This window comes from Mus caroli, unplaced genomic scaffold, assembly GCF_978045245.1.
Source record: "Mus caroli unplaced genomic scaffold, Mus_caroli_1 scaffold_2, whole genome shotgun sequence".
NCBI lineage: Eukaryota > Metazoa > Chordata > Mammalia > Rodentia > Muridae > Mus > Mus caroli.
In genome coordinates this window covers 60,094,597-60,117,636 of record NW_028227257.1, presented here as the reverse complement: position 1 = coordinate 60,117,636, position 23,040 = coordinate 60,094,597, and the positions used below count along the sequence as shown (strand labels likewise).

Below are 23,040 nucleotides of genomic sequence, written 5' to 3'. Positions count from 1 at the left end.
TGTCTGTGATGTCTTGGCTCATGTGCAATGGCCTCTCTTTCACAATGACAAACACAGATAATCTTCAACACGATGACTGATGCCTCTGTCAGTATTGCTAACTCCAGGGACTGGAGCCCTCAGGTTTCTGCCTCTCCCTTGGGAGCTGGACCTGGGGGCACACCCTGAGCCCTGCCTTTGATGCTGACGTTTCGGTCTTGCTCTTGTCCTGATCACTTGCGGAGAGCCCTGCCTTCATGTCAAGTCCTTCCCACCTGAAGGGAGCACCTGGCTTCCTCCGGAGGTCAGGCCCACTTCCCTCAGCAGCTGGCTTTGTCCTCTGTGAGCTGCTTATTAGCTATGAGTCCACTTTTGTCCTCTTTCCATCCTGTAACTTTCTGCTTCTCTGATGCAGCGCCCTCCCCAACCCCACCATACTCCCCAACTCTCAAAGCGTCCCTGGATCATGTGTACTATCTGTGGAAGGAACATAACTCTCTTCTTAGTCTTTATCTATTCAAGACTCCCTGCCCAGGTTTCAGGAGGGTGTTTCATTCTTCCTTCAGGGATACGTGTTCTCGCCAACACAAGTCCTCTGCCACTATGGCATTTAGAGACTGTCTTCCAGTTGCCTCTCTGCATAGAGGCACCAACTTCTCTCTGTCTTGTGAGTTTTTACTCAGGGTTTTTGAACAGCCACTGTGAACCAAGCCCTAGGCTAGATGCTGGAGAGTCAGGGAGGATCCAAGGTAGAGGCTGGGCAGAGTTAAGGGTGGGGACAACAGAGAAAGCCGGCCGTGCACCCTTGCTGCCTAAAGTGGGGAGAGCTGGCTGTGCACTCTTGCTGCCTACAATGGGAATGTTCTTGGCTTCAGAAGTCTCCCCACAGCCCATTGCATTTCCAGACTCTAGAAGACTCTTCTGGCCCAGGATCCTAGTCTGTGGAGGTTAGGAGCTATGCTCCTCCCGGGCCCCCTGAACCAACACAATGTGAGAACCACGTCTGTTCTCTTTGGTGTCTTGGATATTTCTTTGGACTTGAACCCTTTTTGCTTAAACCTCAGACTTGAAGCTCTTTACCCGAAAATGTTGCTCAGGTGAAGTCTGGCACTGGCTCTGTCCATTCCCAGCCTTTGACTGGGACAAATCTTATAGACTCCCCAGCCCACCGTGTCTGTGTCCAATCCTGGGAATTGGAGTCCACCTGCCTCGCTGAGCACATAGCTCCCAGGCTGTTAGACACACTCTATGACCTTTTCAGACAGGTTTAGTCTTTTCTCTTTAAAGAATACTAAGATTGTGGGAAAGCCAAGTTTATATGAAACAGAGCGGGAATGTGGATCCTCACACCACCACCACCCAGGGCAGTCTGTGTTAGCACACACCCATCTTCCTTCCCAGACTTATGCTGGGGCTCCAGTCTAACCAAAAGAACAACAATTCTGAGAAATCCAGGTTCCTAAGTACCTGACAGGGGTCACATAATTTCAAGATTTCTTTCCTCTCTCCAACAGATGCCCTGAGAACAGAACAAGAGTCAATCTGATAGTTGCCTATGGGTCCAAGGAGCCTCCTGAGTGTAACTCTCAAGTCTTCAGAGACAATAAGTTGCCCACATAGCATTCTCTTGTGAGCCCTGTGAGTTGGGCAAAGGGTAAATACAATACTACTTCTATGTGACCTGTGACCTGTGACCTGGGACCTGGGACCTGGGACCTGGGACCTGGGACCTGTGGCCTGGGACCTGGGACCTGGGACCTGTGGCAGGACTTCTCAAGGCAGTGAGCTCTTTATCTCTCACTGTGTCCTGGGCATGGTAGGTCCTGGCCTGGCTGAGTACGGATTCAAGCATTACTTTTTTAAAGGAGTTCGTGCTCTCCTGGTAAGCCTTGCTCTGCTCCTCACTTCCCCAGAGGGCACCTGGAACCTAGGCAGCCACTGTTCTCTCCTGTGTTCTAGCCCCAGTGCCTGCCAATGGGGGTGGCCACTTCTTCCTCCTCTGTCACTCTCTGCTACAATACCAGCAACATCAGTGACCATGGGGTTACCACAGGCTACATGTGTGCACATTCTCTGGAGGAGGTGGTGGTGATGATGATGACAATGACAGTAATGATGATGATAACATCTACTTTGAGGCAAGATCTCGTGTAGCTGTCCTCAAACTCTCTCCTCTACCTTTCTAATGCTGAGCTTGCCATGTCTCACTTTCTATGGATTTTCTTTCCTAATTTTTTTCTACCACCTTGAAACAGGCTAGAGAGATACGGCGCAGGGGAAAAGAAAAGAGGCCCCTTTCCTCCAGAATCTGATTTTTGTTTGAATAGAGCTGACAAAATCAGTAGGTTGCCTACATGGAGTGGAGTTCCCCCTAAGATGTCTCAAACACCAGTGTTAAAAACAATACCAAACCCCCCAAAACAACCAAAAAAAAATCTACCATGGACCAGGCTTGCTTAAAACTGAAGCCAGTAAGTTTTAAATGTTTTAAAATCGTTGAACCTGATTGTGAACTCTATCCTTTAAGCAATGTCCAGTTCTCCTTGGCTCATAGCAAGCATGTCCCTCACTCAACAACAGGTACACTCTGCCTGAAAGTCTTGTCATTCCCATCGCTGACTTGGACCACAGGACCCTCCCACTCCTCACCAGAGCATCAGCAGCTGCCTGTGTGCCCATTTGTTTCTCATGGACAATACAGGGGTGGCCCTGGGAGGAGGCAATCAGAATCGCTGGACACAGGTCTGAGCCGTGTAGATGTGTTGGTTGGTTGGTTTCCTTTTTACAAACAGTAACCAGTTGTCTTAACTCCTTGCCAGTCCTCCCCCACTCCCTTTAAATTTCTCCCAACCATTCCTCCCTCAGTTCCCTAACAGTCAGCTTAAACAATCCCTTCTTCTCCCAGTTTTCCCAATACCAGCAGCTCCAAATTACAACTGTTGCAGCCTATCTGCTCAGCTCAGCTTCTCCTGGCTCAACTGTCACCAGCTGCCACCTCTTCTCACTCTGCTGGCCCCGTTCACTATCACAGCTAGATTTTTTTTTTTTATATTCTGTCATATCCCCAGAAATCCAAGAGGCAACCAACACCGAAGGTCATAGGGCCAAGCAGTTCTAACAGCTAAGAATTAAAGGGATAGTCGACTAGCAAGTGGGGATCCTTTAAAGGGCTGGACGTACAAAATAAATCGCACTACATGACCTAGATGCATTTTTCAGGGCTAGGTGTAGGACTGTGGAAGTCCCCCAGCAGTGCATGATGCAGGCACGTGATCTCAGGACTCAGGAGCCAAAACCAGGAAGACAACTCTCCACCCCCAAACACACACACAGCTTTGTTTGAGAAAAAAAAATACACTTATTACTAATAACACCACTTATTATACGTGGTATTAGCTGATCAAACATTCACGCCTCAGAGGAAGCTGATCTAAGATATATTAGAAGAGCTGGGAGATGGTTCAGTGGTTAAGAGCACTGACTGTTCTTCAAGAGGACCCAAGTTTGATTCCAGAAGCTCACAGCTATCTGCAACTCTAGTTCCAGGGGATTAGACACCCTTTTCTGGCCTTCAAGGGCACTGCATGCATGTGGTACAGAGACATACATGCAGGCAAAATACCCCTTCGTATAAAACAAAAGGTTGTTTTTTGGTTTTTAAGATGCAATAGAACCCAGCACAGTGTCTATGAATATGCTGATGGGAACCAGAAACCAGTCAGATTAAGTAGCCCAGGTACACGGCCAAACGCCTAGAGACTTGGACAAGCCCAACCCTGGCTAAGCCTGGATATAGGGCAAAAGTTAATATATTTAACTACAGACATGACCAGGTACTGGGCTTTGGATCTATATCCCTGGGATAAAGATAGGCAGAGTCCTTAGCTCAGAGGGCACTTGGCAGATCCTGTGAGAGGAGCAGGAGGCACTCAGAGGCTTGGAGGTCAAGGCAGGAACTTTAGGACAAACAGCACACAGAGGTTCATTCAGCCTCTGGAACAATCATCACAGCTGTGCCAGTGGAGAGAGCAGGACAGCAGCTCTGAGAAGCCATGTAGGACAGGGAACCAGGAGGTTTCTGCTGCAGACATGTACAGTCTGGCCTTCCTTCCTGGCCTTGGCCTCTATTTTTTTTTTTTTTTTTTTTTTTTTTTTTTTTTTTTTTTTGGTTTTTGAGACAGGGTTTCTCTGTGTAGCCCTGGCTGTCCTGGAACTCACTCTGTAGACCAGGCTGCCCTCGAACTCAGAAATCCGCCTGCCTCTGCCTCCCAAGTGCTGGGGTTAAAGGGGTATGCCACCACCGCCCGGCCAGATGGGTTTTATGAAGGTTACATATCACACAGGATTGCACAGCCAGAAAGGATGGGGCTAGATTGGAACCAGGACTGGGGCAAGCCTACTGCCTTGCCAGGCTGGTGTGCTTTTTATCTGGTGAGTGACTCTGACTGAGCATAAGCAATGGATATGACCAGACAGCTGAATGTCAGAGGCAACCATAAGACCTTCAGCTCCCTTTAGTTGGGGTTGTCCCTAGACCCAAGGGCCCAGTAATTTCTGCCAATCAGTCCAAAGCCATTTAGTTACTTTACAAACAGCCTGCCCACATCTCTGCTATAAGGCTCCTGGATAAGAGAGGCCAGGGGTGGTCTGACCACTAGGTTTCAGAAAGGATGGGTCCAGGGCCTACCCAAGCCAGGCATCCCCTTCCTAAATCATTGCCTAGGCTTGAGTGCCTAGAGAGAGGATGATAGCTCCTTTCCCTGGGGCATCTCAGGGCAAGCTGGGCAGGTGAGGCCACTTCATTTCTCAAGTTAGGCGTAGTCATTGGTTTCCTCCTAGCCTAAATTTCTGGAGGGTCAGTGAGGGACAAGTGCTGATTAGAGGTCCTTCTAGTCACCCAGTGTCAATCCCGTTCAGGACAACAGGACACTGTTGTCACAGTGCAACAGGGAGTTCCTCCCTAGGCTCCATGGAGACTGGCCAATGTCTCTGTCTCCCACTCTAAAGGAACAAAATCCTCTTGAGGCGCCTTCAGTGGTTTAGTACAGGCTGTCCAAGGGCACTACTTTGCTACTGATAGTCCTCTCCATGGTGTGCCTACAGCCAACAGGGAGGTGGAGGGCATCTCCCCATTGCCCAGACAGGAAAACAAAGGCAAATTTGGTATCAAGCAGTAGCACCTTGCCAGAGCCAGGGATTTCCCTGGGAGACTTTGAGAGTTTGTCTAGACCTAGGGACCTTGACCATACATATACCCAAGGGGGCATCTGACAGCAATTAACTGGCAATACACCAATTCTCACACTTTAAGCCGCCCATACCACATACTCACAAAGCCCAGAAGTTTAAGATGCCCACGAGGTTAATAACCAGTCACTACCAATACAGGCCACACATGGATTCCCCCTGGAAGTACAGGGCATTGTTTATACTGGATGCTGGCTTGGCTGGCCCTAGATAGCCCAAAGTCTCTATATGCAGCTTTGTAAAACCTGTGAGTATATTCAGCTGTGCTATCCCTAGCCAGGAGCCCTGCTCCAGACTTGGCTAAAGAACCTCTCTCAGGTGGTAGGTAGGAACTCTCAAGGCAACCTCTCTACATATACAAGGTCCACCAGTCTCTCTGTGATCTGGCTGCTTCCCTTACTTAGTCCCCAAACTCTTCATCTCCTGGCCAGGGAGGCATGGCCACCTACCTCTGGCCCCAGGCTTCCCACCACCATCACTGTATCCTCACCTTCAAGGCACTGGAGGCCATGCCATCTTCTGCTTGGCATGGGTCTGACAGGGAGTGGGAAACCCAAGCAGGCATCTGCCGCTGAAGCATCGTGGCGGCTCTCCAGCTGGACGGTAAGATCAGGAACTTATACTCTGACTCAGAGCTCCACCCTCCTGGTCGCCCCTGGGCAGTGGCTGGGATGTCTCAGGGAGGGGTTAAAGTGGGTAGACATATGTGCTACCTGGACCTAGGTTCTTTGCACCAAAGGAGCCATAAGTCTTCAGATCTTGAAAATACAGAATGCAGTCAGGGGTGGGCTATCTGCTGCCCCGGTTGTTCAGAATGACCAGGCTACGGCCATAGGATGGTAAAAAGATCATTCTGGCTGGGCAGTGGTGGTGCACGCCTTTAATCCCAGTACTTGGGAGACAGAGGCAGACAGATATCTGAGTTTGAGACCAGCCTGGTCTACAGAGTGAGTTCCAGGACAGCCAGAGCTACACAGAGAAACCCTGTCTCGAAAAACCAAAAGACAAAAAAAAAGAAAGAAAGAAAAGAAAAAAAGAAAGAACATCCTGGGCTTTTGGCATATTTCTGCCAAGATGTAGGAAAGCCCTATCTCTTCAGTTCATGAAGATGGATGCATAACTGGGAGATGAATAGATGCTCTACCTCAGGACCATGGCTTGACGTACCAGGAGCTGTGGGCAGAGGCTTCTCAAGATACAGGGGACCAAAATTCAGGTCCTTACATTAGAGGGTGAAGAAAGAAAGCACTTCCCCAGCCATGATAAGAGGAAGGTCTAGGCCATGAGTTCAGCCACCCTCCTGGGATGACTGTGAGGAGAGAGGCAGCTGGAGTGAGCGCAGCTTGGAGGATGAGCTCCTCCTCCTCCCAGATTCTTATCTCTGCCTCGGTTGGCTCACCTCCCGCTTGCCTGAATCCACTCTGGGAGTTTCCTGTCTGGGCTCTTGCCTGAGGCTCAGCAACCGGCTTTTCTGGCCCACAGATAGGATGTATTTTGGAACTACGGGTGAGACCTGAACAGAGGGATGGGTGGATGGTGGTCCATGGCATCTTGGTAACCTTTCTGGATTCCTGGGCCCCAGAGAGACCCTTTATTTAGCTTGTCAACCTTGAAGCTTCCCTTATCATCAGCCCCACTGTCATGAACAGGAATTCAATTCCCATATCATTTAATAGACTTCACACATTCAGCTAAGTTCACGCACCTAGTAAGCACTTACTGTATGCATGCTACTAAACACAGAAATTCCAGACATAAAGTTGCAGACAGTCCAACTGGGGAGCCAGATACTTCTAACCCCTCAGCAGTTCTGGGGTTTGGATCTCCCTAGGGCCTCAGGGATCCTAGAAGGATCAACATAAACCCTTCATATGTGGGGAGCCCTAGGGTTCGCCAAGTTGTAACCGGCTGGAGGACACAGGGATGGACAATGGATTGTGGCTGGAGAGGGACAGTGTGGTCCCAGGAAGGCTTTGTGGAGGAGATGATGTTGGAAGTGAGCCTTATAGAGTAGGATTTCAACAGCTAATGATGGTAGGGAAAGGCATCCTGAGATGCAGGAACAGAATGAACAAGAGCAGGGTATGCTTAGGTATGCAAATGACTTACAAGAGTACTGTGGAAGATAATATAGGCAGGCGGAAGAGATGGGGCCGTGGGAGGTTGTGGAAGCTGGGAAGGAACAAACCTGGAAAGTCAAGAGTAGGGCCTGTGACCTCCTTCTGCGCTCCCCCAACCTGGTTCTTAGCTGTATGACAGCATTCTACAAACCATGGACTCAAAGGCCATGTTTAAGACCGACTCTCTAGGAAATAAGAAACCATCAGTGCGGGCAGTGGTGGCGCACGCCTTTAATCCCAGCACTTGGGAGGCAGAGACAGGTGGATTTCTGAGTTCAAGGCCAGCCTGGTCTACAGAGTGAGTTCCGGGACAGCCAGGGCTTTACAGAGAAACCCTGTCTCGAAAAACAAAAACAACAACAACAAAAAAAAAAAGAAACTCAGTGGTTTCTGATCAGGACAGAACGTTCAGAGTTGAACTTGTAGAAGGAAAGGTTGATTGGTGCTGAAGCAGAGGAGCCATGGGGAAGTGATGTAGGAGTCAGGAAAGGGCAGTGGAATGGGAACTCAGAGGCCAGGACAGCAGAAGGGGGATCAGGAGGTGCTCTGGTAACTTGACCACAGTGTTGCTTACTCTGCCCTCAAAGCAAGGGAGGCTCCTCTACTCCATATCCTCTGTGCCTCCATCCTTTCCAGTGAGGTCTGCTGAGGGCAGATGCGCCACTCCAAAACATTCCTCATGGCTTAGTATTTGGTCCTCTACTGGCTACAGAGGCCAGCTATCTGCCCTGCCTCCACATGCACCCCAGCCACTCCATCCATTCTGAAAGTTTCTTCATCACTTATCAGTACCTCAAGAGCAGAGTCCCGACTAATTCCAATTGGGTTAAATCAGTTGAATAGAAACAAGGGGAGCTGTGGTGAGAGCTTCTTCCTCTATACCTTTCCTGGCACTTCTGACCTACATAGCCTCTACAACCTCTCATGGTGGGAACCCAGTGGACAGATGTATAAGAAGTCACTTGCCTGCTATGTGCCTGCTTTTGAGCTGACTGCCCAGGAAGGCTCTCAAATGAGACAAGAAGTCATCACAGAAGGAAGGGGCTGAGTTCAAGCCAGTTGTCTCTTCTGAGGACTCTAGAGAGGTAGAAGTGAGCTGAGATGTGAGTCAGAAATGCAAGGCAAAGAGGAATTGTCATCATGCCCAGCAAAACCTTGGTCATTTAAGGGAACTTAATGCATGATAAAAATGTCTTTACAGGATTAGAGGAATGGCTCAGTGGTTAAGAGCATTTGCTACTCTCATAGAGGACCCAGGTTTAATTCCCAGCATCCACACTAGGCTGCTCACAGCTATCAATAATTCTAACTCCAGGAGGCCTACAACTTTTTCTGAATCCTGGGGGCACAAAGTCATACAAAGACATACACATATAATTTTTTTATAACTAATTATGTAGTTCAGGTTGGTCTCAAACTCTTGACAATCCTTTTTTTTTTTAGATTTTATTTATTTTTATGTATATGAGTACACCGTAGCTGTCTTCAGACACACCGCTGAGCCAACTCTCCAGCCCCAATCCTTGGCCTTTAATATATATATCTTTAAAAAGTATATATGGGGGGGGGGGCTAGAGAGATGGTTCAGTGGTTAAGACTGACTGCTCTTCCCAAGGTCCTGAGTTCAATTCCCAGCAACCACATGGTAGATCACAACCAACTGTAATGGGATCCAATGTCCTCTTCTGAAGACAGCAACAGTGTGCTCATATACATAAAATAAATAAATAAATCTTTTTTTAAAAAAGGATGGAAGCACATACATGCTATCTCAGTACTGGGAGGTGCACATATATGTCACACACACACAATTAGAAATGCAGATCAACAGGGAAAACATAAACTAACAGATGATTTGTTAATGTGGTGGACTAGATGGAGTAAAAATAAGAGTACTTCACTTACTGCTATATAAAAAGATGGACTATAAGTAAGATTGACAAATGAAGGATCAAATGCCAAACTGGTAGAAAACAGTATATGTGTTCTAGTAACAGGAAAGTCTCTTTCTCTCTCTGGTACTGGTCAATGAACACTGGTCTCGTATATATTAAGCATGTGCTTAACCAGTGAGATAGACATCTCCAGACATCAGAGAAGAATTTTCAACAAACACTTTGAAACCATTAACTATAAAGAAAATTGTTTCATTTTTTGTTTGTTTGTTTTTGTTTTTGTTTTGTTTTGGTTTGGTTTTGGTTTTTCGAGACAGGGTTTCTCTGTGTAGCCCTGGCTGTCCTGGAACTAAGTCGGTAAGAAATCCACCTGCCTCTGCCTCCCAAGTGCTGGGATTAAAGGCGTGCACCACCACCACCTGGCTGCAAAAATGTTTCTGAGTTAGATTTAAGTTTTGAATATTTTAAGTCTTAGGTACCAAGCACATAATCACACACATATGTGTGCATGTGCATACACACATACACCACACACACCAATCTCGCACAAAATAAGATGAATAAATCTGAGAAAATATTTTGGAAAGAAAAACTGAGTATGTGCATAAGCAGATTTGCTGTACAACTTCTTTTTTTTAAAAAAAGCTTTATTTACTTTACATATTTATTTATTTTAAGTTTGTGAGTACTTCAGACACACCAGAAGAGGGCATCAGATCTCATTACAGATGGCTATGAGCCACCATGTGGTTTCTGGGAATTGAACTCAGGACCTCTGGACAAGCAGACTGTGCTCTTAACCACTGAGCCATCTGTACAACTTCCTATGCTATGGGCCTCAGCTCCTTATAGTGATGCTGAATATGAGGAGTCAAAAAAAATCTGGCAATAGTAAAACTCCAAATAAATTTTGTCTTGGGATTAGAACAGAAATTCCAACAAGTTCTCAGATATGCAAACATACATCTGTCATTTTGTACTATGTGTTTCTGAGATGAGGCATTTCTGATTATAAAATAAAACAGCAGTCAACTCTGACAGACAGTGAAGATGCCACATTCTGCCACATAAAACACTTAGGCAAGATTTATATTTTTGTATAAAAATAAACATGCACACACATCTCATTAGTACAGAAATGTTCTTTTATAAATCATTAGCAAGTGGTACAATAACAGACATGCCAAAGAATTGTTTTTAAATACACTGCTTTGTGACTTTTTCCACTAAATGATTGGCATGCCTATTTTATGTACTTAATTCCCAGATGTGAAAGGGGCGAGAGTAGGGAAGTTTATGGAACCCTGCCTGGTGCTGTCAGGACTCTGAAACCATCATGTCCACCACTGGGAGTGTAAACAGGAGAAGGTGAGCACAAGCCACCCAGAGCAGCAAGTTCAACCCTCACGAAGGAGCCTCAGCAGAAACGGGCAAGTCAAGGTGCGAGTGGAAAGGCGGGAGGCTGGGACATCTCCATCACATACATATACAAACATTAAAATGGGGTTGTGTAACTTAAATGCAACATACTCAAATAGAATCCTTCCTCCAGGGAATGGAAATGTTATGTGAGAACTGAGAAAACTTAACCATGAAACCCAGCACTGGACCAAAGATGGTTCTGGCTCTGCCTCTGAGAAATTTGGCTTCCTTCAGCTTTTCCCATTATTGCTGTCAACTGCTCTACTGTGAGCTGATATTCTCTCCATCTCTATCCCTTGTTAGACTCACAGGAGCATCTGCATCTATTTTAACTTTCTTTGAAGCCATTCATTGGGTGAGGGGCTGGGGGTTGAACCCAGGATTTCATGAATACTAAGCAAAGGGTCTACCATTGAGCGACACTCTCGGCTCTCCTCTTAGGTCATCTATAAAAGGGCAAGAAGTGAGCTAAAGACATCAATGAGATTACACGGCTCCCTGATGGACACCCCACACAGTTTCTGCTTGCTCTGCTGCCTCACCACGGCCTGTGAGATCTTGTGGTCTGGCTGCTCACATCCTTCATTTTATTCTCTGCATCAACTAGCTGTGTCGCCCCTATACCTGGATGGGACCAAGCTCTTTCCCATGAGGGGCGTTTTGTGTTTGCAGTGATTCCCTCTCCTAAAGCCTCATTCTCCACTCTATGCAAAGCTGGACGCTGTTCCTCTGTCCTACCTCTGCTTGTGTTGCTTTCTCCAGGAGCCTGCCCTTGAGTAGGCTCAGTGACTTGAGCCTCTGCCCACCTCTTAGTTATTAGTTATTAGTTTAGTTCAGTCTATCATACTGAGGATGATCTTGTTTATTTCCTTTTGTTTTGTTTTTCTGAGGCAGGGTCTCAATGTTCAGGTTAACCTGAAGCTTACCAATTAGCTCACGGTGGCCTCAGATTTATACTCTTTCTGTCTCTGCCTCCTGGGCATGAATGACTGCCTTGTGCATTTCCTCTTTGACTCTTCCTCTTGAGCATAAGTCTTTTCAAGTTAGGCCATTGTTTGTCTTGGTGCTGATTTGAAACACCTCCAGCCATGAGTAGGGGGTGGGAAGACAAAGCCCAGCACAGATGTCAGCAAGACAAAGTGGTTCACAGGTATCATGTGCAAAGTGATGGCCATTGTTCTCATGTTTATATTACCTGTGAAAGAGATGCTATCCTTAGCTCATTTTAAAGACTGATTGGGATCCAGAGAAGATAAACAACTCACTGAAGATCATCACCAGCAGTGATAGAACTGTGACACAGGTCAGTCTGCCCAGCTTCTGTCTTGACCACCCTGCACTGCTCTTGTGTGAAGCTCCTGGACTGGACAGCTAGGTCCTACATTGGTTGTTTAAGGCTTTTCCCGTGCTCCTTCATTCCCTTGATACCTAAGCCTTAAAGTCTGAGACAAGTAACTTCATGAAATGACCACATGCAATCCTCACAACATAAAGTAAAAAGAAGTGTTGTCATCTCTTCAGGTCATGAGAGATTTGAAAATGTCAACAAGCAAAGTTCATGTGTTGAGTCAGGCATGGTGGCACACACCTGTACTGCCAGCCCTCAAGAGGACTGCTACAAGTTTGAGACTAAGCTATGTAGTGAGTTCCAGACGATCCTGGGCTAAATGGTCAAACTCCCCTCCCCCAATCTCAAAATAACAAAGCAAACAAAAAATGTCAATATCTTGAGATGTTTCAGAACACCTGACTAGAAAACAAAAATGTGGTTTTTATTTTGTTTTGATTTTTGAGACAGGGTCTCATTATGTAGCTATGGCTGTCCTAGAACTCACTATGTAGACCAGGCTGGCCTTGAACTCATGGAGACCCACCTGACCCTGCCTCCCAAATTCTGGACTTAAAGACATGTACCACCATGTCCAGCTTCCTAAATACTTCATTTTTAAATTGCGTGTGAGGTGCATGCATGTGTGTGTTCTCTTCTGAGTATGGGTGTGCAGATGCCACAGGTGTGGCACTCAGAGGACAGCTCCAACTTTGTCAGTCTTTGCTTTCTATTTTGTGTGAGACAGGGTCTCTTGGTCACTGCTGCACACACCAGGCAGGCTGGCCCTGGAGCTTCCAGAGACTCTCTTGTCTTCTCCTCTCATCTCACTGTGGAAGCCCTGGGATTGAAGGCATTCACTGCACACCCAGCTTCCCATGGGTTCTGGGGTTTGAACCCACATTCCTGCACCTGTTGCTTTAACCCTTGCCTCTCCACTCCCAGCCATCTTCCCAGACTCATTTTCTTAGTGTCAACAATGCCTGTGACTCATGAATATTTTCCCACCTCGTTTGACTTTATAAGGCCGCCTCGAAGCCCTACTCAATGAGCTACATAGTACTTGTGTCCACAGACCAGCATTTCCCAATCTCGTGAAGTCCTTGCTAATAAAACTTGTCACCTCTTGTCTCAATTAGATAATTGGCTTTATTTTTTCTGCTCCTGACTCTCTTATTCATGAGGCAAGGTTGCTGGGAGTCTTTTATACATTTGCATCAACTCCATCACTGTCTCCATGGTGTTGATAGCCTTGTCATTGTGTCACGGTGAAAGATCTGGCTTCTGTCACAGACAAGCCATATGAACTTAAGTGAGTATGTTTACCTATTGCCAAGTTTCTCCATCTGTAAATGGAGGGACACAATAGAGTGCCCTCCTAAAGTGATTGTCAAGACTGGGGGATACAAAGGCACATGGCAGGCTAGAGTGGTCAATTGTTTTTTCTCAGTTTGACTGATTTTGGAATAACCTAAGAGACACACCTCTGGATATGTCTGTGAGGTTGTTTTCAGAGAGGCGTAACTGAGGAGGGAAGACCTACCCTGAGGGTGGACAGCACAGCGTTATCTCATGGGCTGGGGTCCCAGACTAGTAAAAAGGAGAAAGTGAGCCAAGTAACAGGACTCATTTCTCTCTGTTTCCAGACCTGGACAGATTGTGTCCTCAGGATTCTGCTGCCACATGATCCCCAACAGGAGAACCTGTGCCCTTAAACCATGAGCTAAATAAACCCTTCCTTAAATCATCTTGGCCAGGCATTTTGTCACAGAGGCATGAAAATTGATTAATTCACTGACTCTGCAACGCACGGCTGTTGAATGAGGTGATCCACAACTCTGGGACATCATCTCTGAGCCAAGGGCGAGTGGGAAAATAACGCAAAGGTTTCAGGGTGATGGGGCCATACGTGAGAAGCTCAAATGAGCTTTCCAAGGGCTTGGCTAATGGGGACAAAGAGGCTCCCCAGAGGAAGAAGCGTGTGACCTTGCCCTTGAAGAAAGAGTAGGAGCCACATCTGTGGGGAGAATGAAGGACACTACCAGGTGAGATAGCAAAGGCTAGGTAGGTTTGGAGAAGAGATTAAAGACTCAGCTAGGGAGACAGAGAGTCAGGGTCCCCCAGTGTTGGGACTCCAGGAAGGGCTTTGAGGAGGTAGTGTTTAAGAAAGAGCAGGTTTGAAGCCAGGTGTCACCATGGGCTATTCAGGTGTGGTTGTACAGGCCATTAATCGTTGCACTTGGAAGGCAAAGATTTCTGAGAGTTCAAGGTCATTCTAGTTTACATAGTGGGTTCCAGACAAGCAGGAGCTACATAGTGAGAATTTTATTTAAAAAAAATAAAAGTGGCAAATAATGGCAGAGGATACTCAAGCAACCATGAGAGCATAGGTGAGTGCACCTGCATACATATGTACACATCTGTACACACGTTACATATCCACACAAACATGTATGAAAATAAAGAAATAAAGAAAAAGAGATCAAGTCTTTGGGGATGACAGGTGACTGTCATTTCTGTGTGGCCTAGGCAGGCATATCTCTTTCAACATTCCGTGGCTCCACGGAATGAGTCATGGCTTGCCAAAGGTTCATTGGTCATCAAAACCTTTTCTTCTACTTGTGGGGCACAGCCTCTTGCCTAGCTCTGCCAACACATTGGTTTCTAGGACATCTTTTGTCACAGAGTCTCTGGCTGCCAGTCTGGGCCTGTGCAACAGGGCCTTGGAGCAGGATCTGCAGAAGGGATTTGGAGGAGGGCCTGTGTCAGAGGAAGACGTGGGAGGCCGATAAGTACTATTCCTTTTTTTTTTTTTTTTTTTTTACTTTGCCTCTGACCCTCCCCAACCTAGTCAGAGAGAGTCCTGCAACATCTGCCTTCAGATTGCATCAAAGTCCTCTGCTGTCAGCCTGTCCTTGGGTTGCCACTCATCTGTCCTCATGTCACTGCAGATTGGAATCAACTTTTCCAGAGTGTTAGTCAATCCCAGTTTGCTCTTCTGTGCCTGGCTCCTTTTGTCTAGGCAATTGAAGTGTACTGGGATTGCTGCATGTAACACATTTATTCTTTTCCATTATGGTGCAGTATTCAACTAGGAACGTTCCAGTTTCTTTACCCATCAGTTGAAGAGCAAGGTTGTTTCTCATGGCTAGCAGTTAGGGATAAAGCTACCATACATGTCCATGCACAGGTTTTTATGCAAGACTGCTTTGGTTTACTTGATTGCATACGTTGGAGTGGAGTGGCTAGGTCTGATGTTTTTAGTCTGGGCTAGAGTGAACATCTCAACTCAGTAGTCAGAGCCCTTACCCCTGCTTGATTCTCCCTCCCTTCTCTCAGTCACTCCCCTCTGTACTTCTCCCTTTTTGCCTCTTTTTGCCTCCTCCAGCTCTCTGGCCTCTATAGTCAAGTTCTTAGGTAACTCCCTAGAACAGCCGTTTTCAACCTTCCTAGTGCTGTGACCGTTTAATACAGTTCCTCATGTATGGTGATCCTCAACCACAAAATTATTTTCATTGCTACTTCATAACTATAATTGCGTTACTGTTATGAATCATAATTTAAATATAATGTTTTCTGATGGTCTTAGATGACCCTGTGAAAGGGGAGGGGTCGAGACCCACAGGTTGAGAAACACTGTACTGTATCCTTACGCTACAAAGAGACTATCTCTTGAAGAGAGGTATTGTTGAAGCACTGGCCAGCATTTAGAAGTCGATAGACCAATTCTTCCCAAATTCTGAGGATGGATTATATTGAGATTATATGGGTACACTTATTAGAAGTAGAATTTATGCATGAGATCAAAATAAATATCAAAATGAAAATTTTTCTGACTTGCAAAGTCTCCAGAATTATTATCACCTATGAAAGTTTCCTGAGTATTGTGGCTCAGTGGCTGAGAACACGTGGTGCTCTCTAGAGGACCCAAGTTTGGGTCTCAGCATCCTTCTCATGCAGCTCATAGCCAGCTCACAACAGGGTTTCTCCGTTTAACAGTCTTGCTGTCCTAGAACTCACTCTATAGATCAGGCTGGCCTCGAACTCACAGAGATCCACATGCCTCTGCCTCCCAAGTGCTGGAGGTACTATTATTTTTAAAGATTGGAATGAGATAATGACGAAATTTTAAAAGGAAACAAAACTTTAAAATGTACTAGAACATTTTTTCCAAAATTTATAACCCACATACGCAGCTATAATTAACTACTAAATACTCCTATAAAACAATTTTCATATAAATCACAAATATAAAACATACCAAGAACTGACACATAATTTTCTAACACCATTGATAGACATAAAATTTAAGGAAAAATTCAATGGAGCAAATCAATAAAGAAATAAACCGGAGCTGGGCGTGGTGGCGCACGCCTTTAATCCCAGCACTCCGGAGGCAGAGGCAGGCGGATTTCTGAGTTCGAGGCTAGCCTGGTCTACAAAGTGAGTGCCAGGACAGCCAGGGCTATACAGAGAAACCCTGTCTCGAAAAACCTAAAAAAAAAAAAAAAAAAAGAAATAAACCAAGAGCCGGGCGATGGTAGCCCACGCCTTTAATCCCAGCACTTGGGAGGCAGAGGCAGGCAGATATCTGAGTTTGAGGCCAGCCTGGTCTACAGAGTGAGTTCCAGGACAGCCAGAACTATACAGAGAAACCCTGTCTTAAAAAAACAAAACAAAACAACAAAAAGAAATAAACCAAGAAAGCAACACAAAAGATAATATTTCAATAATAGTCAGAATAAGTCCAAATACGGCTGGGTTTGGAGTCAACTGGAGGCCCACCTCTGAGTTTATCTGTGATGCTGTTTCCAGAGAGGCTTAATGGAGGAAGAATGACCCCCATCAATGTGGGTGGTGTTATCTCATTGGCTAAGGCCTTGGACTGAAGGAAAAAGAGACAGGGAGGAAGCTGGTGAGCACAAGCTTGTCTCACTCTGCTTTGTGGGTATGGATGTAATGTCAGCAGCAGCCACGTGCCCTGAACTGTCAAACTGTTCAAAAGCACGAGCTAGGAGGTCATAGGCAGTCGTGGGGGAGTCGGCACGTCAGTTCTGCTGGGTGGCTAAATGGATGTGATATTCCCACTACAGCGTGTTTATACACAGAGATTAGTGTTTACTAGATTTGGGTGAAGCAGCTCCCCCGACCCCCACCAGCAGGCAGTGGTAGCTGAACAGATTTTTAATTGGTTGAAATGAGAATAAGTCTCTGTGCAAAGCTCAGCCACAAGTAGGGCTTCTATCATCACTCCCTCAAAGGCTCAGGGGACACCAGGGAAGACGGGGCGAGGGTGGAGGGTGGTGAGCGCTCACTTCCAGCTATGGCATGGCTACTGCACTCTTAAAAAAGATGGGTATAGCACTAGGCCTGTCAATACCCTGTCACGGCAAGAAGAGGAGCTCATGGGACGCTGCCCCTCCCTGGAGATTTATGTGCTGCTAACATCTGCTAGAGGAGTGAGGAACATTTTCTTCAACAGTGAGGCCATTGGTAGGATGCCCAAGCTGCTGCAAGATACCACTCTCGTTCCTATAGGCAATTCTAATGACACTCACTGTGTGTGTCTCTTTCTCTCTCCACCTCCCTTCCCCCACCTCTCTCTTACACACACACACACACACACACACACACACACACACACACACACACACACACAGTTCCTAATGGCAACTCTTATAACCTTGTCTTGAACTGCAGAGCCAGTTGATCATGGCTGAGACGGTGCTGTGGGGCGCTGGCTGTCCCGTCTCCAGAAGCAGGGCCTAAAGGACAGCCTCTAGATCCTATTTCCTTTCTTTATTTTTGTTGATGCTGTTTTATTGTTGTTTTGTGGTTTTTTGGGTTTTTTTGTTTTGTTTTTGAGACAGGGTTTCTCTTTATAGGCTGTTCTGGAACTTGCCCTTTAGAGTAGGCTGGCCTTGAACTCACAGAGATACACCTGTCTCTGCCTCCTGAGTGCTGGGAGTATAGGCTCAGGCCACCATGTTCATCCCAGTCCCACCACCCTTATTTATTTTATTTATTTATTTATTTATTTTTGGTTTTTAGAGACAGGGTTTCTCTGTGTAGCCCTGGCTGTCCTGCAACTCACTCTGTAGACCAGGCTGGCCTCGAACTCAGAAATCCACCTGCCTCTGCCTCCCAAGTGCTGGGATTAAAGACATACGCTACCACTGCTGGGCCCCATTTATTTTTTTAAAAAAATGATTATTCTTAATGTGCATTGGCGTTTTGTCTGCATGCCTGTCTGTGTGAGGATGTCAGATCCCCAGGAACAGGACTTACAGTTGTAAGCTGCAGTGTGGGGGCTTGGAATTGAACCCAGACCCTCTGGAAGAGCATCCAGTCAGTGCCCCTAACCACTGAGCAATCTCATCCCCAGCTTCCCAGGTCCCAGTCCTTAAAATGGGATTTTTTTAAAAAACAGAGCTTTATGTTGCTGTCTCGGAAATTTAACTGTCGTGCTGGAAAGGCTGCATGCTGCTGCCCTTGTCATGGCTTAGAGTTGATGCAGCCTTACCAGTCTCCCATGAACACACCAGTCACAGGAATGGAAAATCTTGGACAACCCCCAAAGGATCCCACCACTAGCTGTAGACACTCAACTGACCTTAGACATTTCTAGGAAGTCGGAGGGCTCTCTGGTGTCAGGCTCAAGACCATGAAACCATGCTTTCAGACTTATCCATGAGATTGCGAGATAAAAAACAGTAGGGTTGTTAGACAGGTGTGGTCGCACAAGCTGTGGTCGTGCAAGCTTGCCCTCTTTGATCTCAGTGATTCTCAACCTCCGCGTGCTGTGACCCCTCTGGTACAGCCCCTCATGCTGTGACCCTCTGGTACAGCCCCTCATGCTGTGACCCTCTGATACAGTTCCTCATGTTTAGGTGATCCCAGCCATAAAACTATTTTCACTGCTACTTCATAACTGTAATCTTACCACTACTATAAGCCGTAATGTAAATATCGCTCAAGCCCCCTTCAAAGGGGTGGGACCCATAGGTTGAGAACCACTGCCCTAGCGAGACACCAGATAATCTTCATCCTTGGTCTAAAACCTAGCAGTTTCTAGCAGCCTTGCCAAGTCTCCTGAAAGCCATTCTGCAGCAGGGAGCCTCCCCAGCTGCTCAGGAGGGGGTTGGGCAGATCTAGCAGGTTCTTCTCTGGGTTCATTTGGTCAGGCTGCTTGGCTGGATTCTATGAAGACCTGGCTGAGAAAGTTTCTTCACTAGTGTCTGCCTTTTGACTGACTTTAGTTCTAGCCAAGTCCCAGCAGAATAAAGTCAACCCCTACTGCCTCCATTTGGTTCCAACCCCTGAGGCAAAACTCTTAGTCACTTCTCAAGATTTCCAGGACAGAAATCAGACAAAATGGTACCAGACCAGGGGGCTGACGGGGACAGGCCAGTACAGGTGGCTAGGGCTCTCTATCAGCTTCAAATCAGTGCCTCTTTGTGTTTAGAAAGGCAGTGTGGTACACTGGGCAGAGTATTGGCTGGGAGCAGGAGCTGTTGGCCCCAGTCTCCGGGCTTTTCTCAGACTAGGTCAGTCCAGAACTCCAGGAATAAGGCTGGCCTTCTATGTTCTCGTCTGCCATGCATCTGAGTTCTCTCCTCTTGCTGGCCTTTGGGTCTGGCTTATTCCTTGTTGCCCAGTTGGACACGCCATGCTTGGGCACCAGCATAGACGCGATAAGAGGTTGGTAGGGTACTTCTAAGACATGACAGGGATAGTGTGTACAGTGATGTGTGTGTTCTATGAAGGAACTGTTTGTGTGTCCCTCTGTGCCTGTATATGTGAGCATGTGTGAGCCTGTGACAATGTGCATATCTATGGCAATGTATAGAAGTGTACCTATGTGTCTGTGTGTAGCTCTATGTGTGTCTGTGTGTATATTCATGTCTATATATGTCTATTTATGTTTCTGTGTGTGTACATGTCTATGTGTGTCTGTATGCAACTCTATGTGTGTATGTCTGTCTGTATATGAGTGTCTGTCTATGTATGTGTCTCTGCACTGCTATGTTTTGTGTGATTGTCTGTATGTCTGTGTGCCTCTTTGTGTACACATGTCCATCTGACTGTTGTGTATGCTTGTCTGTGTGTGATTGTTTCTCTGTGTGTCTGTATGCATATGGAGGTTATCATACGAGGGACAAATGGCTATCTGTGATGCCTATTAACATACCAAAATGCATGTTGGCCTCCAGGCTTTCTCAGAGGTTCTTCTCACCCCACTCCCTACCCTAAGCTCCAGTTCATGGGCTTCCCCTCCCCCAGCTTCTCATTCCCGTATAACCCTGCCATTTTGGCCAGGTGCCCTCCTTTATCCTCCTCTCCTGGTCCCCTCTCCCTTGGTCTCCTTTGCACTCGTTCTCCCCGCCACCCCCCATGGCCTGGTCCAATCTGCTGGCCATGTTCTGTCTGCTCCTTTCTCTCTCTGCTCTGGACTCTTCCAGATGCCTTTGGCTGTTCTCTTGATGGATCATATCTACAATAAAAACCTTCCCTTCAAACATTCCTTGGAGCGGCCATGTCCTCAGTTTATACAGAGGTTGCATCCGTTCTTCCCTGGACCTTTGGAAAGAAAAGGTTCCTGCAATATCACAGGAGAATAAGCCACAAGACCAGACTGGATCTGAGTGGCTAGTCTGTGGGGCTTGGAGTGTGACTTGAAAGGCTCATTTCTAACTGTCCCCAATAAGACTTGGACCCACTGGTCCAGCCCAACTTGGGATGAGTGTCAGCCCGATTCTGGGAAAACACCCTGGGCTTGTTCCTGTGGCATTTGGTTGGTTTTGAGGTTCAAGTAAATTTTCACAGAGGGTATGGAGGCCCAGTTGGCTCTAGTGACACAGTGAGACCTTGTAGTATGACAAGTCCCCACCTGATACAAACCCCTCAGTCTCTGCCCAGCCTCTTCTTTCCTCCATTCATGGTGACCTTGGGCTTCAGATGGCTCTAAGCAAAAGCCAGGGGCAGACATTCTGGATGCTCTGTAGGAAGGGCACCCTGACAAAGGGAACCCCAGCAACTCTTGCTACAGTCAAGGTAGTGGTCTGGGTGACACCTGATGAAGCCACAGGTGCAGGGGACAATGCAAAGGTACTTTTTATCTGCTTAAGCTTACACAAATTTGGTTTCAGTTACTCTGCCTCTTGTGTTGGAGCAGTTCTGGTACTTGGCCAGCCCTTCTGTGGCAGGTCTCCACTTTGCTTCTTTGGGAAGGGAGGTAAGAAATGAAGACAGAGTGGTGCCGTGTGAGTGTGTGTGTGTGTGTGTGTGTGTGTGTGTGTGTGTGTGTGTGTTCTGGGCTGGACTGAGTCCCTTGTGCCTTTTGATGAGGGCAGGTCTTCTGGGATGGTGGGAGTCACCTGCTTGTGCCTATGCCTTCAGGAATCCACTCTCTAGCTCCCTCCCTCTGCTTTGATTCCTCCCTCATCAGGAGCTACTCAGGCATCTCCTTTGTCCGGAGTCTGGAAGTCAACCCTATCATGCGTGCACCTACTCCTGTTGCATTAGCAACACATTGGTGTTAAGAGAGGAGGGCTGGTTGCTGTCCTACCTAGAGCCAGAGAGGAGATGCAGTGTTGCTCCTGGCCACAGGGGTCAGCTGCTCTCTCCTAATAGGAAGGTGTGATGGAAAGGGCAAAGGACAGTCTGAGACAAGATCAGCAGATGGGACAAAGGAAGGTACAGGTGGCTGCAGTGAAACCACAGGAAATGAAGTCATGGCTTGAGCTAGTTCAGATAAGAATTCTCAAATGTCCCAGAAATATGTTTGATTATTACATGTCGAATACAATGTGTATTAATTTTAAATGAAATAAGCATTTCAAAAGAATTTACAAATGATCTTGACACTTGGGCTTCAGGATGCCTTTTTACCCCAAAGATATCCAGAGGGCAGGGAGAGGGGGCAAGGAGAGGGGGCAGAGAGAGGGCAGGGAGAGGGCAGGGAGAGGGCAGGGACGGGGAGGGGCTGACTTGCTTTTCTGCCCCTAGAAATGCACTGTGTATCTCCTAATCAGAGTCCCTCCCTTTCAAATATATTAAGCAATGATATGCAAAGTTATGATTTATAAAGAATAATCAAGGGAACACCCAGGAACCAATCCACTACCCAGCTGAAAGGGTGACACTGGAGCAGAACAGAAGCCTTCCTCCACCCTGGGGGTGGTGCACTCCCACCATTCCACGAGTCTGATAAGGAAAGCCCAGCCCAGTGCAGCCCTGGATGTTCAAACTCCTCACTCTTCTCTGCATAGGGATGGATTTCCAAACTATAGCTGGTAATATTTTGAATGTTTTAAGCAGTCTATAAGTGATAACCTTTAAGAATATGCATTCTATAGTTGGATGTGGGGATGCACATTAGGGTTAGGGTTGAGGTCATCCTCAGCTCCATAGAGAGTTCGAGGACAGCCCTGGCTACATGAGAGCCTATCTCAAAACTACCAGCAACAAAAATGTTGAATATCTAGTGTACTCCACTCATCTGCTTAAGAGTCACATATTTTGGTAAGGCTGGATTGGGTTTGTTCGTTTCCATGGTGATGAACAGCAAGTCTAACACATTTACTAGTGGTGGTATAATAAAGATGAATGCTTATAAAAAATAAGTGGGAAATCTTAACTTTCCCATAAAAATAGTAGTCACTAGAGATACAAGAGAGAAAATATCCTCTCGGGCCAGGTGTGGTGGCACATATCTTTATTTCCAGCACTCTCGAAGTAGAAGCTGTTGAATCTCTATGAGTTCAGGCCACCCTAGTCTACATAATGAGTTCCAGGACAGCTAAAGGGCACATAAGAGAGGAGGTGGGGTGGGGGGTGAACTGAGAGACTGAGAGAGAATATTCTATGTAAACTATAAAAAATTTACAGAAACTCTGTAGAAAGCTATAAAGCTCATCACAGACATAAAATCAGAAAATGGAGACATCATACCTGCCCTAGGGGGAAAGTAGAACTATAATATCTTTCTAAGTCAATCCATACATTTAACATGATCACATTTCCAATTAAAGATTCTAAAATTTATGCA

The 23,040-nt window shown here is 46.5% G+C and overlaps 1 protein-coding gene across 1 annotated transcript in view; it reads right to left on the bottom strand.

The window, feature by feature from the left end:
- The window catches only part of Pla2g4e (phospholipase A2 group IVE), a 70,022-nt gene that overhangs the window by 34,291 nt on the left and 12,691 nt on the right, over window positions 1-23,040 (bottom strand). The gene's annotated exons all lie outside the window — the stretch shown is intronic.